The sequence below is a fragment of the Lissotriton helveticus genome, chromosome 3_2, assembly GCF_964261635.1.
Source record: "Lissotriton helveticus chromosome 3_2, aLisHel1.1, whole genome shotgun sequence".
In the NCBI taxonomy this organism is placed as follows: domain Eukaryota; kingdom Metazoa; phylum Chordata; class Amphibia; order Caudata; family Salamandridae; genus Lissotriton; species Lissotriton helveticus.
Window position 1 is genome coordinate 95,809,983 of NC_136062.1, and position 18,632 is coordinate 95,828,614.

Here is an 18,632-nt window from a genome sequence, read left to right on the forward strand (position 1 = left end):
AAAATGGAAGTGTGATTGATTCTTTACAGGACTGACTAGGTGTGTGAGTAACTCCATGGATGAGTGGCAGAGTGTAAGTGTCTGTATAGGTGTATGAGTGCATATGATAGTGTTGTAAAGATGAGTGATTGTATGTATGAATGATTGTATGGGTGAATGAGTGAATGTGTGTGTAGACGTAGGAATCAGTGAGTACGTATGTAGTAACTAGTATTGGTGTGTCAATGGTTTCAAAAATTATATTCTGTATTTAACACTGGGTGAAACAGAGGTTATATTAAAACGTGAGGAGATGCATTGTATTGTCACATGAATGATATCATCAGTGATGTGGTCATTGATGTCAAATGAGATGTCATCAGTGATCTCATCAGTGATGTCATTTGAGATGTCATCAGTGATGTCACTGACCATGTCATGAATGATGTAATATGTGACATGATCAGCAGTGGATTGCGGGTGCGCGATATATAGTTAGTGCAACTAACTATATATGGAATTTCAATGGTTTTGTGTGAGTAAAATAAGGTTTTTTAAATGCTAATTCCTAACTATATATGGTGTATAACCTATGGTTTTTTCAGTGAATTTTCAAGGTTTTGTAAATGCTAATTCCTAACTATATATGGTCTATAACCTATGGTTTTTTCAGTGAATTTCAATGGTTTTTTAATAGCAAATATCATAAGCTGTCGAATGTCAAGTACGTGGTAAGTAAAAACATTTTCGTGTTTATCATAAGCTGTCGAATGTCAAGTACGTGGTAAGTGAAAACATTTTCGTGTTTATGCACACTGATCTGCTTTGAATGGTGCCCCCCACCCCTCATTTCTATTAGGAGTACTCTCTCTTTGCAGATAGTGAAGGGTAGTTAACGCAGCCCTTTGCCCCCTTTGTAATCCGCTTCTCTCTCCATTTGATTGATTTTTCTCTTTGGTTCATTCTCTATTTACAAACAAGCGCAGAGTCGCAATACTCTGTTTAGTCTTTGCAGATAGCGAAAAATCGTGTAAAAAAACAAAAGGAATCGAGCAAAATCAGTAGGCCACTAATGGGATCTCTTTTTGACCTCGCTAAAATAGAAACATTAGGAACAACCTGTTGAAAATAGCAATGCGTATGTACATAAGCGGCGTTCATTTGTGTTCACAGTACCCCTTGTTGATTGTTTGAATCGAGCATTGAATTGTTCGAAGTTAATTCTCTTAAGGATCTTCTCTGCCTGCAAACGAGGAAGAATAGGAATATTCTCTCTCCCTTTGCAGATAGTGAAGGGTAGGTAACGCAAGCCTTTAACACGTCGTACCTATTTCATTCCTCATTGATTGATTGATTGTCCTAACATTGACTGTTTGGGAATTAGTTCTTTTTGGAGGTATTCCCTGTTTGCAAATAAACGTAGGAAAATCTTTGCAAGTAGTGAAAGGGTACGTAATGCGGACCTTTCTCCCCCGTTGTAATCTGTCATGCCTATCTACTACCCACTGATTGATGCACCTGTTTCACCCGGACCATTTACTAGAGATACGTCATCTGGCCCGACCAGAGAGCACCCCTAGTGAAAAGGACATATGCAATAATAACGAAGTGATCACTGTATCCTGTTAACAGAAACTTTAGCATGAAACAACCTGGAAAGAAAAGAATAGGAAAACGAAAATCAGTAGGCCACTGATGAACATGAACTTTTATTAAACAACGAACAAAGAAACGATAACATAACGTAAGGATAAAACCTATTAATGTCCTAGAAACAAGAAAACGTTAAAATATGCCAGTGGTGAGAGACCAGAAAAACAGTAAGAGAAACCAAATCACCCCTCGCTGTCCCACCGCCTGCCACGCCAAAAAAATCGATAGACTAGGGAAAATGCAAGTCAGTAGAACATCCGCCCCCACTCTGGAAACTTCCAAGGTGGGGCAGGGTTCCGACTACGCCCAGCCGGGAGCAGCCCATATAAGGCAGGTCCTGCTGCCACGCCTCGGCCAGGAGATCCTAACGTAGGGTGTAGCCGGAGGAGAGGCCGAGGCCAGCGGGACCCGGCCAGGGGATTGCCTTTACAACGCTGAACAGTTGCAGGGGGGGGGAATGTCTCCTCGACCCTCCCCTCTCTCTCCCAGTCCGGCCGCGGTGGCCCTTGAGAGTTGCAGGTAGTCCCGCCACATGCTCTTCCGGTCCGGCCACCAACGGTCGGGGGGCCGAGGCCGACGGGATCCGGCTGCAGCCGATAAACCAAGAAACCCGTTCATGGGGCCAGAGCCAGGGGCGTCCGGCCGACATCTACCGGAAGCCCGGCCCGAAGACGGACGGGACACTTCTTCTTTCTTGAATAATGGCTGCGACAACACTGGGGGGGGATGTCTTGCACATGCCTCCGACCCCCCCCCCCCCTCGTCCTCATCGCCTGGTCCGGCCATAACAAATCTCAAGCGAGATGCCGTGGGGTGCACTGGGAGGGAGAGACGGTGCGAACAGGCCTCTCCCGCCTCCCCAGGTGGAGGCTTCCCAGCTGCACCCTCAGCGCTCCAGGCGCCCGGAAAAGGGTTCTTCCACTGTGGCCATGCTGCAACGTCTCGCCCGGCAGGGTGGAGCCCGTCCGCTCATGTGACCCCGCGATCGCCGGTAGCTGCCGAACTCTCAAAATGGCGGTCGACCTGGCAAGAGCGGGCCCAGCATAAAGAAATGGCCCGGTCACTGGTTGACTCCACCACCGTAGTCCTCCACGACCTTGAAGATTCTAGAGGAGCCGCGGGAGTCTCCGACCCCCGATGGGGAATGACTGCCATGATCGCCCGTGGAGTGACGAAACTGTATCCGCGGGACGTCGGCGCTCCCATGCTGGCGCCAGCCTCACTTTGAATTACTAGAATCCTGCAGACCTCACTTCCGGTGAAAGCACAGTGTGACCCGGTAGGAAAAATTATTGCACCCCCTCCCCTTTTTGACTGATAGTTCAAACCACCGATCCTTTCCTTTGCCCTTTTAACGGAACTTTGGACTGCCTCCCCCTCTTTTACATTTTCTAGAGAAAACAAAACATTAACCACTACATTAGCATAGCAGTTGACACCAGAACTGTTTTCAAATTGAAAACCAACAACATCTTCAACAGAATCCTTTTTGTTTCTGCTGTGACCCTGCTACAGCACAGGCATTGTCCCCAGCAGTAATTCTGCAATGCCGGTAAGAATAGCTGTGGTGCCTACTGGACTCACTCACCCCCGCGGCGCCCCACGCCGTTATTTGCTGGGCGGCCACTTACTAGACATCACCTTCGTGCCATCTAGATTTCAGCGCGTTCTGCTACCTTGGAACTATTCGCACAACAGACCGCTACTGACAAGAATATTTCATTATTGGTGCTGTCAATTTCAATAAATCTATTGGATAATTCAAAAGAAATTGCCACGGTCTCTTCGTTGTTTAAATGTTTTTACTGTTTTTGTTTTGTTGTATATATTTATATGTTATTAAAGTTTTATATTCCTACTACTTTGTTGGAGTGCTATATATTTTTAATGTGACACATAATTGTAAAAACTTTGATGTACAAAGAGTCATTCCTGGAATCTTCCGCTTCAGGCTCGGTCCCCTCCCCAATCACAATACAGGATGGTTTTCAGATAGTAGGAACACGTGTGGTGTGACGGATCTCATCGGGTGTGGGCCTTGATCTACTATAACTCCTTTGAAGAGGGGTGATTCTTTACAGCTGGGGCCATAAACTACATCTGCAGGGCTAGCTGATAGCCTGGACAATCGGACACAGAGGAAGAGGAGTGTCAGAGGGTGCGGTAGTGAATAGGGCGAAAGGGAGGTGTCAGGCGGGCACAGAGTGTGATTCTCAGGGAAGAGCAGCGCAGATGGGGGGAGGTTTATTGCCCATGCATAAGACAGAGAGCGGTGGTGACCAGTGCCTGGGGAAGATGCTTGCGTGGGTGAGGAGCCATGCTACGAATCGACAGCGTGCAGAGAGTGGGTCTGGTCAAGACATCTAAAATGGCTGCCGTGCACGACAAAAGTGTGGCATTTCAAAAAAGGCAAGATGGCGCAGACAATGTTTTTCAACACTTCCTCATTTCCTTCGAATCGAACGTTAACAGACGTTGGGGCATATTACCAAAGTTAAGCGATATTTATCGCTAACGATGCTTACCAACGAATTTTTTACCACTATGCATCGTCAGAAATTATCGAAGATAAACCTTGCTATTATCAAGGTTTATCGCAAATGCGATAATAAACGGCCGCAATGCATGAATATCGCTAAAAACTCAGCGATATTCATGCATTACCGAGCTAATGCTCTTAGCCATGTTATCCACCTCCCATTGGATAACATGGCTAAGAACTGCTCAGGGCAGGTGTTACTTTTTGGAGATATTCGCGCTTAGCGCGAATATCTCCAAAAGTTGGTAATAGGAGATAGATATCTTGCATGTTGTAATGCAAGTTATTGTGGTATATGGAACTCATACCATTATCTCTCAGGAAAGCAGAAACTGATCCTTTTGGGACCGCCTAAAAAGGCCTAGGGGGTGAGGAGTACTCTACTTTGCCCCCTTTTCACGTTCCGAACTATTTTATTTTACTCTCTTCTGTAATTACACAAAATAGCAGCGATAAGATGCATCGGAGACACACAGTGAGAGAAAGGAGGCCGGAGATGAAGAAGAGATGTCAAATACACATTGGAGATAATATAGTGGCAGAAGGGAAGTAAATATGAGTAAACTTACCATGTAACATAAAAATGTTGCACTCTATACTATAAGTCTCATTTTATACTACAATCACTTCGCTACAACCTCATAAATTAAAAATAAAAATGAATAATGTCTCAAACAATTTTTGATTTCTAAATATAAATTTATTCTTCAGAATTTTCTAAATTTGAAAGAACTAGTAACATGTCTTCATCAGCAATGTCCTCATGAAAAGTCTCCAATGATGATTCTTGTAACTCTATGGTCTCCAAACACTCGATAAATTCGCCATCAAGAGATTGATCAAAAAAATCATTCAAGACATCTCCTCCTTGTGACAATATTTCATTATTGGTGCTGTCAATTTCAATCAATGTAGTGGAATCATGCAAGTCATCTCCTCGTGACAATATTTCATTATTGGTGCTCTCAATTTCAATCAATGTACTGGAATCATTCAAGTCATCTCCTCCTTGTGACAATATTTCATTATTGGTGCTGTCCATTTCAATCAATCTAATGGAATCATACAAGTCATCTCCTCCTTGTGACAATATTTCATTATTGGTGCTCTCAATGTCAATCAATGTAGTGGAATCATTCAAGTCATCTCCTTGTGACAATATTTCATTCTTGGTGCTGTCCATTTCAATCAATCTAATGGAATCATACAAGTCATGTCCTCCTTGTGACAATATTTCATTATTGGTGCTCTCAATTTCAATCAATGTAGTGGACAATTCAAAAGAAATTGCCACGGTCTCTTCATTGTGAGCCATTTTATTTTGAAATTGCTTGCTGTAAATTGCAGAAAAAAATAATCACTTTCATTTATCGTTTTTAGTAATACATAATTTAAAACTAACTTTATCAAGTATTTAGTATAACAGAAGGACTGCAAATAAATAACAGAAAACATTTTTCAAATTATCTTCAAGTGTACAACATAGTTCCCCTTACAAATTAACAACTCACCTTTTTAAAAGTAGGAGAAGTGTTAGTACTGTGTAAATCAAACACCAGAAATTCACCACCAAAAATTCCTCACAAATGTACCTCAGACAGTAGTATCACAAAATGGCTGTGGTTTCCTCTCATTTGAAATATATACATAACCAATTAACTTTCATCACACACAAATACAAAACCAAAGTAACATTTTAATTGGTTCTAAATTTCAACACTTTCAAATGTGTTTTCCCCATGCAATTTTCCATAGGACATTTACATACGTCTACAGCCTGAATGGCTGAACGGAATTACACCAAACTTGGCAAAATGGTACATCAAACCTAAGAGGTCAGGAAGGATCTACTATGCCCCCTTATGGTCATTTCCCCCTTCGCTTTGGCCTCCTCTTGTCTCTCAATCCTACCGAGAGACAAGATGGCGGCCGCTACGGACTGTTTGGAATGTTGACAGATGCCGGAGAACCAATCAGCTTCGCAAAGCTCCGTAACGCAAAAAGTACGCGAAGCGGAGCGCTGTTACAGATATATATCTTTTTTTGAACGTTAATTTCTCAAAATCCACTGGAGCACATATATTGAGACCTAGCAAAGGCACATCGGGCTACCAGTCCCTAATATTTTGCCAAGTTTCGTGCAAATCCATTCAGCCGTTCGATTATTATTATTATTTTTTTTTTTGCCCCGCGGGGCCCTTTTAAAACCTCCACATCAAACGTAGGGGGTCAGCGAGGATCTACTATTCCCCCTTATGGTCATTTGCCCCTTCGCTTTGGCCTCCTCTTGTCTCTCGATCCTACCGAGAGACAAGATGGCGGCCGCTACGGACTGTTTGGAATGTTGACAGACGCCGGAGAACCAATCAGCTTCGCTTCACAAAGCTCCGTTGCGCGAAAAGTACGCGTCCTGGAGCGCTGCCCGGTCCGCTGTTACAGATATATATCTTTTTTTAAACGTTAATTTCTCAAAATCCACTGGAGCACATATATTGAGACCTACAAAAGGCACATCGGGCTACCAGTCCCTACAATTTTGCCAAGTTTCGTGCAAATCCATTCAGCCGTTCGGGCTAAAAGTGAGGCCAACCGCCCTATGGAAAACTCAATGTTAAAAACACGTTTTGGGACCCCCCTTTTTTCTCAGCCCCCCCTTGACGAACCCCCCCCCAAATTTTCAAGGGCTGCTCAGAAACAAAATGTGCCATTTTCCTGAAAATTTCAGCCAATTCCGTCCACAAACGCCAAAGTTATTAGACATAGAATTTTCAAAAAACCCATAGAGAAAAAATCCTAACTATATATACCTACTGGCGACCGCCAGTAGGTAATATATATATAAGTATATATATATATATATATATATATATATATATGTTTATATGTATGTCTGCCTGTCTGTTTGCCATGCTCCTGCAAAGGTTTCAGGCAGAATTTTTTTAAAATATCGGCCCCCCAGGGCCCTCATAATCTTTCGAATACTGATGTACGCACCAGACGGAAAAACAACAAATCGTGTATCCACAAGCAATCCAATAAATAAATAGAATTAAAACAGCATTCATCTGATCGCCAGGAAATTTTGGGAAGTTGTTGAGTACACTCCCGCAAAGGTTTCTGGCATAATTTTTTTTAAAATATCGGCCCCCCCAGGGCCCTCATAATCTTTCGAATACTGATGTACGCACAAGACGGAAAAGCAAAAAATCGTGTATCCACAAGCACTCGAATAAATAAATAGAATTAAAACGACACTTTGAAATGTTTTCCAAATTAAAATGAATAAGCTTCAATAAAAATGACACAATGTAAATTGAATGTTATCATTTCCTTGAATTTCCTTTCTTCGGAGATCGCAGCAACGCGTGACGGGTAAGCTAGTATAGGATAAATGATCATATGAACTTATATTTATATTTATTTCAAAACGACCGCTGCATTTTTAAGAAAAAATGTGGAGCACTGATTAGTGTAGGCGAAGTTTGTTTTAAAATAAAATTCTGGGGACAGTTGTTGGGATCTCAAATATGATTTCCTAATTTAAATTTGAACTATGTGCTATGTGGAAACGAACAATAAGGAATATACGAGAGCTTTGGAGACATTGAGGAAACATCTGCTCCAATGCAAAAGAGACAACATGATTTCAAAGGAGGAATATGCTTTTCTATGGAATGAATCACCCATAATGCCATCCATATACTTTCTCCCTAAAACCCACAAAGAGAGGACACCAGTCCCAGGACGCCCGATAATATCGGCAATTGAAAGTGCCAGTGAGCACCTATCTCAATACATTGACTATTATCTACAAGATCTGGTGAAAGAATTACCGTCGTATGTAAAAGATACAGGTGATTTTTTAACTAAAATTATTAACATTGAATGGGAAGATGACATGAAATTGATAACAATGGATATTGAATCCTTATATACTTGCATAGATCATCAAGTGGGATTGAATGCAGTCAAATACTTCCTATCGACCAGATCCATTGAAAATTATGAACACAATAAAATGATCATGAAAAGTATTGAATGGTGCTTAAATAACAACTACTTTGTATTTGGAAAGAAGATGTATAGACAATGCAGTGGTGTGGCGATGGGGTCTTGCTTCTCCCCGAGCTATGCCGGTTTAGTGGTTGGCTGGTGGGAGGAGCAGACGTTAAGACAAGAACTTTCCTTAAAACATGGAGACCACATAAAATTGTGGTTACATTTTATAGATGATGTCTTTGTTGTGTGGAAGGGGAGTAATGAAAGTGCGAATGATTTTATATGTGACATCAACGCAAATCAGATTAATTTGAATTTTACTTCACATATAAGCTGTACTGAAGTGGAATTTCTTGACACCAAGATATATGTAGAGAATGGTGGGATGAGAACAACTTTACATAGAAAGCCAACTACCGGCAACTCTACGTTGCATGCCTCGAGTGCTCATCCCAGACACTTAATCGAAAGCATTCCCTACGGAGAGCTTCTCCGAATTAAACGTATATGTAGTAGTGAGGAACAACAGAACATATGCATGCGAGAAGCAATTGAGAGATTCCGTAGAAGAGGTTATACGGCACATAGTCTACAAAGGGCTTTGGAGAAAGCCAATAGTAGACCCAGGGAATCATTGTTGGGCATTAACATGGAGGAAAGTGAACCTTGGGAAAGTGAGGAGACTTCCAATACCCCAAGACTAATTCTAACTTACAGTAGCCAGCATCGCCAAGTTCGGTCTATATTCAATCGAAATTGGGCGATAGTGCAGACGGATGCAGTCATGACACCAGAGATACCCGATAAACCCACTATAACATATCGGAGGGGTATTTCTATGAAAAGCCAAATAGCTAAAAGTATCCCAGACCTCAGTAGTAAAAAGAAACTGATTCCATGGCTACCTGAAAAACAGGATTTTACAAATGCTCGTCATGTCGGGCTTGTAAATTTGAGGTAACAACCAGGAAGTATACCACACCATTTAGCCCGAAAGAGTTCAAAATTCAGGGGTGCTTTGATTGCAAAACCGAGTATGCAGTTTATATCCTGACGTGCACTTGTGGGCTCAGGTATGTGGGAAGTACCAAGCAGCAAGTGCACGTCAGGATTCTGCAACACTTACGGGCTATTGTCAATAACGACAGTACATACCCGGTCGCGAGACACTTCAAAGCCATCCACCAAAACAAACTAGCGGATTTAAAATATTTTGTCATTGCTGCAGTGAACGACAATCCGTGAGGTGGGAACCGGGAGAAGAACTTGCCTCAGTTAGAATCTAAATTCATTGTGAAATTAGATAGCAAGCACCCAAAGGGATTGAACAACACAGAGGATCTGCAATATTTCCTCTGATATTCTATCCTCAAATATTCAATATCCCCTGTGTACCTCCAACCTTGTATATTTCTGAAACTTTAAAAATATAGCTCCGGCCCCCGCCTTTTTTGTCTCAATACAGTTTTTAGTCTTTCACATTACAAGTATAACTTATTTTTTCCTTGTAATTTTTAAAATCCATGAATGATTTATAATTCATATCAGTAAGTAGTATATATTAAGTGAACTTTAAAAATAATCACATTACTTTTTGCACTTTATTAAGGAAATTCCTGGATGCTGCTAAAAAACAATGTAAATTTGCACATAGTTTGTATTTTTGCACATTGCGTATCTTTGCACATAAATTTACCAGACTGTCAGGAGTTGATGATGTTCACCAATAATGAAATCAGGAATTCATTCCGTGATAATTGTATAGAATTTTAGAGTGTTAATATTTTTAATAGCTTATTACTATTTTTATATTGTATTCTGTACATATGAAGTGTCTGTTTTTGCCAATTGAAAAAAATTAGATATATATTTATATATATTTTTTTGGCACTATACATTTTATCATTGCATATATTTATCTATTTATATCCACATTGGGAAATATATGGTGAAAAATTCAACCAAAACATCAACTAAAACATCTACTAAAATGAAATCGATGAAATTGGTATTATATGTGCATTACGCTATTTTACATTATACTGCATTTAGGCTGTAATGTTTTGCAAATCATGTGCAATCTATTGAATGAGGTCTTTTAAACTACGAGTCCCAGCATGCATACCTTTCAAGTATTTTCTTCATTTCTATATATCACATGGAGGGGGTGAAAGCATCACATTTTGGAAAAAACTGTATAAAAACTAAAAGTGGACTACGTGTTTGCAAATTGAGAAAGAATATAAAGGTATTCGAAGCGCGTCTGACTATTTTGGATAAATAAAGACCTGCATTTTCCACGACATTTGGAGTCTGTTGTTCACCCTTTGGCGGTATTCCGGCTGGGCACTGCAGAGAGGAGTGAAGGTATCGATATATATATATATATATATATATATATATATATATATATATATATATATATATATATATATATTCACTGAAAAAACCATAGGTTATAGACCATATATAGTTAGGAATTAGCATTTACAAAACCTTGAAAATTCACTGAAAAAACCATAGGTTATAGACCATATATAGTTAGGAATTAGCATTTAAAAAACCTTATTTTACTCACACAAAACCATTGAAATTCCATATATAGTTAGTTGCACTAACTATATATCGCGCACCCGCAATCCACTGCTGATCATGTCACATATTACATCATTCATGACATGGTCAGTGACATCAATGATGACATCACTGATGACATCTCAAATGACATCACTGATGACAACATCCAGTGACTGTATGTTTCTGTAAAGTTAAAATATGTCTTACATATTGAAGAATGAGTGGATGTATAAGTGTCTGGATGAAGGATTTAGTAGGTGCGTGACTGACTGTATGAGTGAGTGATTAAATGTGTCTCACTGAATGCATGGGTTAGTGACTAAACTGTCTTAATTTGTGCATCATTATGTCTGTTGTTCTGTAAACTGCTGCATGTTTTGATCATAAGCTATACGAGAGGCTATATGTGTTATTAATTGGTTGCCCAAGTATTTCTATGGGAGATTGAGTTTGTGTGGGGGTGGCTGGAAGGTGTGTGACTCTATGCATAGATGTGTGAGCAGTTTATTCACTAGGTGTATGAGTTCAAGAGTGCATGTGGAAACAGCTACATGGGCAGTTGACTGTGTGCATGAGTGTATTGATGAGTGAATGGATATCTCAATGCTACATGTCATAGTAAGTACATATGTAAAACACAGTACATGTGAGAGTTGGCATATATAAATAACTGTGCATGAGAGCCACTGAATGAGTGAGTGGTTGTATCGATCATTGTGAACTTGTATCAGGGATTGTATAAGAGAGTAAATATGTGTTAGTATATGTTTCAATAAGTAAGGTGTGTTTAACTATATAGTTGAAGAAATGGAGGTGAGATTGTTTCTTTGCATGACTGACTGGGTGTGTGAGTAACTCCATGGATGAGTGGCAGTGTGTGAGTGTCTGTATACACTGAGTGTATCTAAGGTTATATTAGAGTCTGAAGAGGTTTATCGTATTAGCACAAGAATGATGTCAAATGAGATGTCATCAGTGATGTCATCAGTGATGTCATTTGAGATGTCATCAGTGATGTCATCAGTGATGTCACTGACCATGTCATGAATGATGTAATATGTGACATGATCAGCAGTGGATTGCGGGTGCGCGATATATAGTTAGTGCAACTAACTATATATGGAATTTCAATGGTTTTGTGTGAGTAAAATAAGGTTTTTTAAATGCTAATTCCTAACTATATATGGTCTATAACCTATGGTTTTTTCAGTGAATTTTCAAGGTTTTGTAAATGCTAATTCCTAACTATATATGGTCTATAACCTATGGTTTTTTCAGTGAATTTCAATGGTTTTTTAATAGCAAATATCATAAGCTGTCGAATGTCAAGTACGTGGTAAGTGAAAACATTTTCGTGTTTATGCACACTGATCTGCTTTGAATGGTGCCCCCCCCCCCTCATTTCTATTAGGAGTACTCTCTCTTTGCAGATAGTGAAAGGTAGTTAACGCAGGCCTTTGCCCCCGTTGTAATCCGTCGTGCCTGCTTCTCTCTCCATTTGATTGATTGTTATCCAAGTATTTACTATTTTAGAATTAGTTCTCTTTGGTTCATTCTCTATTTACAAACAAACACAGAGTCGCAATACTCTGTTTAGTCTTTGCAGATAACGAAAAATCGTGTAAAAAAAAAGAAAAGGAATCGAGCAAAATCAGTAGGCCACTAATGGGATCTCTTTTTGACCTCGCTAAAATAGAAACATTAGGAACAACCCCTCATGACAAATACAAAACTAGTGAGATGAACTGAACTCCACACAATGATGGCTGCAAAACAGCTCGGCTCCGCCACCCACCCCGCCCAAAATAACGATAAAGAGCGGCTGCCATGATTGGTTGCGGAATGGCCACGACGGAGCTACGAAATGGTGCTGCTCTCATGCTAACCCCAGCTTCAGTCTGAAACATCCAGAAACACTGTAGACTACCAATTCGATCAGTTCCGGTAGCGCCCCAATGTAACCCGGTAGAGAAGAACTAGCCCTCCCCTCTTTGACTGATGGTTCTTGTTGCCTGTCCCTTCTGTTGTCATTTAACAGAACTATTTAGCCTGCTGAAAGGGGTTGTGTTTCGACCGCTGGTTGGTGGAGACATTTTGACTATATTCTGGACCTGCGTTGTCGCGTAATGCGTCATATGACGCGCCGCGTTAGCGCATCCGGAAGTCATCCGGGGCGCGCAGCGCGTAGCGTAAGCATAACAAGTCATGTGACTTGTTAATAAAACTTTTCATTGGTTCATTTTACTTTTCTTATTCTAATGATGAAAGCCTTGGTCATATCACCTAAAAATTACGCTTTTAATTACTTCCGAACATTATTTTTTCTTAAATATATGTTATAATGTTCCAGGCTAATGTACTTTCCCGGAAATTTTACAACTGTCCTGCAAGTAAAATATATTCTTTTTTCGAGAAAAAGAGCGTTTCTTCGTCCCATGACGGAGCCGTTGAGCAAAAGAGGGTCGACCTGCTGTCTTAGTCGCCGATACGCCTGAATATGAGATTCTTATCGATCACTTTATGTTGCAGGAATAGAAAACACAACAGCCCTTGACCATTTATCTTTACTGCGTTCCTTCGTATTATACCTTTTACCCTTCATGTAATTGGTCTGCTTTATTTCACTTGCCTTTTAATGATTCTAAAACAGTGACTATTATTAAAAACTTTACCAATGTATATACTACTACCATGTTTTCTTTTAAAAACCTTTATTGTGAAAATTTCATTATACAAATACGAGCCTATAACCACGTGGGCCTGCCACGGAGCAAACTGTAATCGTATATGATGAATAGACATTTACACTGTAGAGGAACGTAACGGGCGGGCCATTAGGTTGCAAGAACTAAGGTGTCTAACAGTTACGGAATCGGTGGACGTACATTTTATAATTAAAATACGACAGGGCCAGTTACAATAAAATTATCTAGATATACATTTGCGGGCAAGTACCATGGGTGACGTTAATTCGAACTTTCAACAGTACAGTAATCAATAACACATCAGAACTTAATATCAATAGGGATGTCGAAATATTCAATCAATTCTCGTCCCCGCCCGCCATGTGCTTCAAAACTGCATACGTATCTCGTGATTTCAAGGTTCTGCAACCAGTACACAACAAGGAGTTACGAGTCCCATTTATTCTGGCGCCATTTTGGGCGAGGACGGGCAGGTCCAGGATATAGTCAAAATGTCTCTACCAACCATCGACTATGATGATGTTCATATGCTGTATTTATTAGAGTAACACTCATCTGTCCACATGAAATTAATTTACCACAATCTAAACATGTCATTTTAATCTTTCCAAAGTTCTTCTAAATATTTGGGACCGTTTCCCTTGCCTCTGAAGCTCTCAGTGCCACTTCTTTGATGAATGTACTAGCAGGTCAGGGGTTCTCCTCCAAATCTCTCTTTTATGCAGCACTATAATTAATTGGTGCCACCTCTCCATATGACGATGCATGGTATAGTTACCACAACTATATTTTTTTTCGGTTCCTCTGGAGAGTTCATCGTGGCAGATGAAGCGTGTAACGTACCGGGCATTTACCTTTTTTTGCATGTACAGGAAAGGAAAAAAAAATCGAGCGTCCAAGTTCTAAGGTGTCCCAGGGCCATTTTAGTGGACCAGGCCCAAATCCAAAGAACAGGCCGCCATTTTGAGAGTCCTCTTGCAGCCGCCTGTCGCTGTAGCATCAAGAGCAGCCGAAACTCAGCTGAATGGCAACTGAAACGGTAAATGGGCGCCCCACTACATTTCAGCATTGTAGGATGACCACACCAGTACAGCAACTTGCTAGACATCACCTCGGTGCCATCCGGATCTCGGCGCCCCACTGCAGATGAAGAGCCTCTCAACTATGAAACCACCACGGTGACATCCGGATCTTGGCGCGTTGTGCTGCCTTCGGCCTATTCGCACATCGGTCCGCTACTGACGCCATCTCACAGGCTAATGGGGTGACCCACGCCGAGTTTCAGCATTGTAGGATGACCACACCAACTTGCTAGACATCACCTCGGTGCCATCCGAATCTTGGCATCTCAACGCCTAGTGGTATCTTCCATACAGAAAATATTGTTACGCTGCCTTTGGCCCCATTCGCACATCAGTCCGCAACTTAGACATCACCTCGGTGCCATCCGGATCTTGGCATCTCAGCGCCTTGTGGTGTCAGTCAGAAAATATTGTTGCGCTGCCTTTGGCCCCATTCGCACATCAGTCCGCTACTGACACCATCTCACAGGCCAATAGGGCGCCCCACGCCGACTTTTACCATTGTACGATGGCCACACCAGTGGCACAACTTGCTAGACATCACCTCGGTGCCATCCGAATCTTGGCATCTCAACGCCTAGTGGTATCTTCCATACAGAAAATCTTGTTACGCTACCTTTGGCCCCATTCGCACATCGGTCCGCAACTTAGACATCACCTCGGTGCCATCCGGATCTTGGCATCTCAGCGCCTTGTGGTGTCTTCTACTCCGAAAATATTGTAGAAAATATTGTTGCGCTGCCTTTGGCCCCATTCACACATCAGTCCGCTACTGACACCATCTCACAGGCCAACAGGGTGCCCCACGCCGACTTTTACCATTGTACGATGGCCACACCAGTGCCACAACTTGCTAGACACCACCTCGGTGCCATCCGGATCTTGGCATCTCAGCGCCTTGTGGTGTCTTCAAATCAGAAAATATTGTTGCGCTGCCTTTGGCCCCATTCGCACATCGGTCCGCTACTGACGCCATCTCACAGGCCAACGGTGCGCCCCACGCCGACTTTCAACATTGTAGGATGGCCACAGAAGTGCGACAACTTACTAGACACCACCTCGGTGCCATCCGGATCTTGGCATCTCAGCGCCTTGTGGTGTCTTCTATTCAGAAAATATTGTTGCGCTGCCTTTGGCCCCATTCGCACATCGGTCCGCTACTGACGCCATCTCACAGGCCAACGGGGCGCCCCACGCCGACTTTCAACATTGTAGGATGGCCACACCAGTGCGGCAACTTACTAGACACCACCTCGGTGCCATCCGGATCTTGGCGCGTTGTGCTGCCTTCGGCCTATTCGCACATCGGTCCGCTACTGACGCAAACTCACAGGCCAACGGGGCGCCCCACGCCGACTTTCAGCATTGTTGGATGGCCACACCAGTGCGGCAACTTACTAGACACCACCTCGGTGCCATCCGGATCTTGGAATCTCAGCGCCTAGTGGTGTATTCTATTCCGAAAATATTGTTGCGCTGCCTTCGGCCCCATTCACACATCGATCCGCTACTGACACCATCTCACAGTCCAACGGGGCGCCCCACGCCGACTTTCAGCATTGTTGGATGGCCACACCAGTGCGGCAACTTACTAGACACCACCTCAGTGCCATCCGGATCTTGGCGCGTTGTGCTGCCTTCGGCCTATTCGCACATCGGTCCGCTACTGACGCAAACTCACAGGCCAACGGGGCGCCCCACGCCGACTTTCAGCATTGTAGGATGGCCACACCAGTGCTGCAACTTGCTGGACACCACCTCGGTGCCATCCGGATCTTGGCGCATTGTGTTGCCTTCGGCCTATTCGCACATCGGTCCGCTACTGACGCCGCCTCACGTGCCAACGGGGCGCCCCACGCCGACTTTCAGCATTGTAGGATGGCCACACCAGTGCTGCAACTTGCTGGACACCACCTCGGTGCCATCCGGATCTTGGCGCGTTGTGTTGCCTTCGGCCTATTCGCACATCGGTCCGCTACTGATGCCGCCTCACGTGCCAACGGGGCGCCCCACGCCGACTTTCAGCATTGTAGGATGGCCACACCAGTGCTGCAACTTGCTGGACACCACCTCGGTGCCATCCGGATCTTGGCGCGTTGTGTTGCCTTCGGCCTATTCGCACATCGGTCCGCTACTGACGCCGCCTCACGTGCCAACGTATTTTCTCCGCATTTTACACCCTATGCCGCATAACAGGTCATGTGACTTGTTTATAAAACTTTTCATTGGTTCATTTTACTTTTGGTTTCCTAATGATGGAAGGCTTGATCATGTGACCTAAAAACAACACTTTTCATTGGATGAAAACTTTTTTTTTTTCCCAAACGATGAAAGCCCCACCTTGTTTCTGGATGTTTCAGACTGAAGCTGGCGTCAGCATGAGAGCACCACCATCTCGTAGCTCAGTCGTGGTCATTCCGCGAGCAATCATGGCAGCCGCTCCCCACCAGAAGCCTGCAGGAGTCGGAGCCCCCAAAACTTTTGATGAATTCTTAAGGCGGAGGGGACGCTTTCGAGAATGGGGTCCAAGACCTAGCAGACAAGTGTCCGATTTCCAAGGTGTCCCAGGGCCATTTCAGTGGACCAGGCCCAAAAAGGAAACAGCCTGCCGCCATTTTGAGAGTCCTGTGACAGCCGCCTATCGCTGCACCGCAAGAGTGGGCGCAACTCAGCTGAATTGCGGCTTTTGACACAGTGGACCAAAAACGGACGGAATGGCAACTGAAACGGTAAAGGGGCGCCCCACTACAACAGATGACACTCCACCTGGACAGGCCCGTTCACCGCCTCCCCCGGGGCGCCCCGCGCCGTTATTCGGAGCAGCATTGTAGGATACCAAAACCAGTGCGGCAACTCACCTTGGTGCCATCGTTCTGCTGCCTTGGAACTATTCGCGCAACAGTTTGCTACTGATGACCCACCCCCCGCGACGCCCCATGCCGTTATTTGCTGGGTGGCAACTTACTAGACATCACTTTAGTGTCATCTAGATTTCAGCGCGTTCTGCTGCCTTGGAACTATTCGCACAACAGTTTGCTACTGATGACCCACCCCCCGCGACGCCCCACGCCGGAAATCTGGACGTTGTGCTGCGTTGGGACTATTCGCACAGCCGACCGCTACTTCGTTGTTTTTCCCTAAAAATGTTTATATGTTATTACTATTTTTGTTTTCTTGTATATATTTATAAATTATTAAAGTTTTATAATCTTACTACTTTGTCGGAGTGCTATATATTTTTAATGTGACACATAATTGTAAAAACTTTGATGTACAAAGAGTCATCCCTGGAATCTTCCACTTCAGGCTCGGTCCCCTCCCCAATCACAATACAGGATGGTTTTCAGATAATAGCAACGCTTCTGCTGTGACGGATCTCATCGAGTGTGGGCCTTGATCTACTATAACTCCTTTGAAGAGGGGTGATTCTTTACAGCTGTGGCCATAAACTACATCTGCAGGGCTAGCTGATACCCTAGGACCAGCCTGGACAATCGGACACAGAGGAAAAGGAGTATCAGAGGGTGCGGTAGTGAATAGGGCGAAAGGGAGGTGTCGGGCGGGCACAGGGTGTGATTCTCAGGGAAGAGCAGCGCAGATGGGGGGAGGTTTATTACCCATGCATAAGACAGAGAGCGGGGGTGACCACTGCCTGGGGGAGATGCTTGCGAGGGTGGGGAGCCATGCTAAGGATCGACAGCGTGCACAGAGTGGGTCTGGTCAAGGCATCTAAAATGGCTGCCGTGCACGACAAAAGTGTGGCATTTGAAAAAAGACAAGATGGCGCAGACAATGTTTTTCAACACTTCCTGATTTCCTTCGAATCGAACGTTAACAGACGTTGGGGCATATTACCAAAGTTAAGCGATATTTATCCCTAACGATGCTTAGCAACGATTTTTTTACCGTCAGAAATTATCGCAGATAAACCTTGCTATTATCAAGGTTTATCGGAAATACGATAAAAAACGACCGCAATGCATTAATATTGCTGAAAACACAGCGATATTCATGCATTACCTAGCTAATGCTCTTAGCCATGTTATCCACCTCCCATTGGATAACATGGCTAAGAACTGCTCAGGGCAGGTGGTAGCT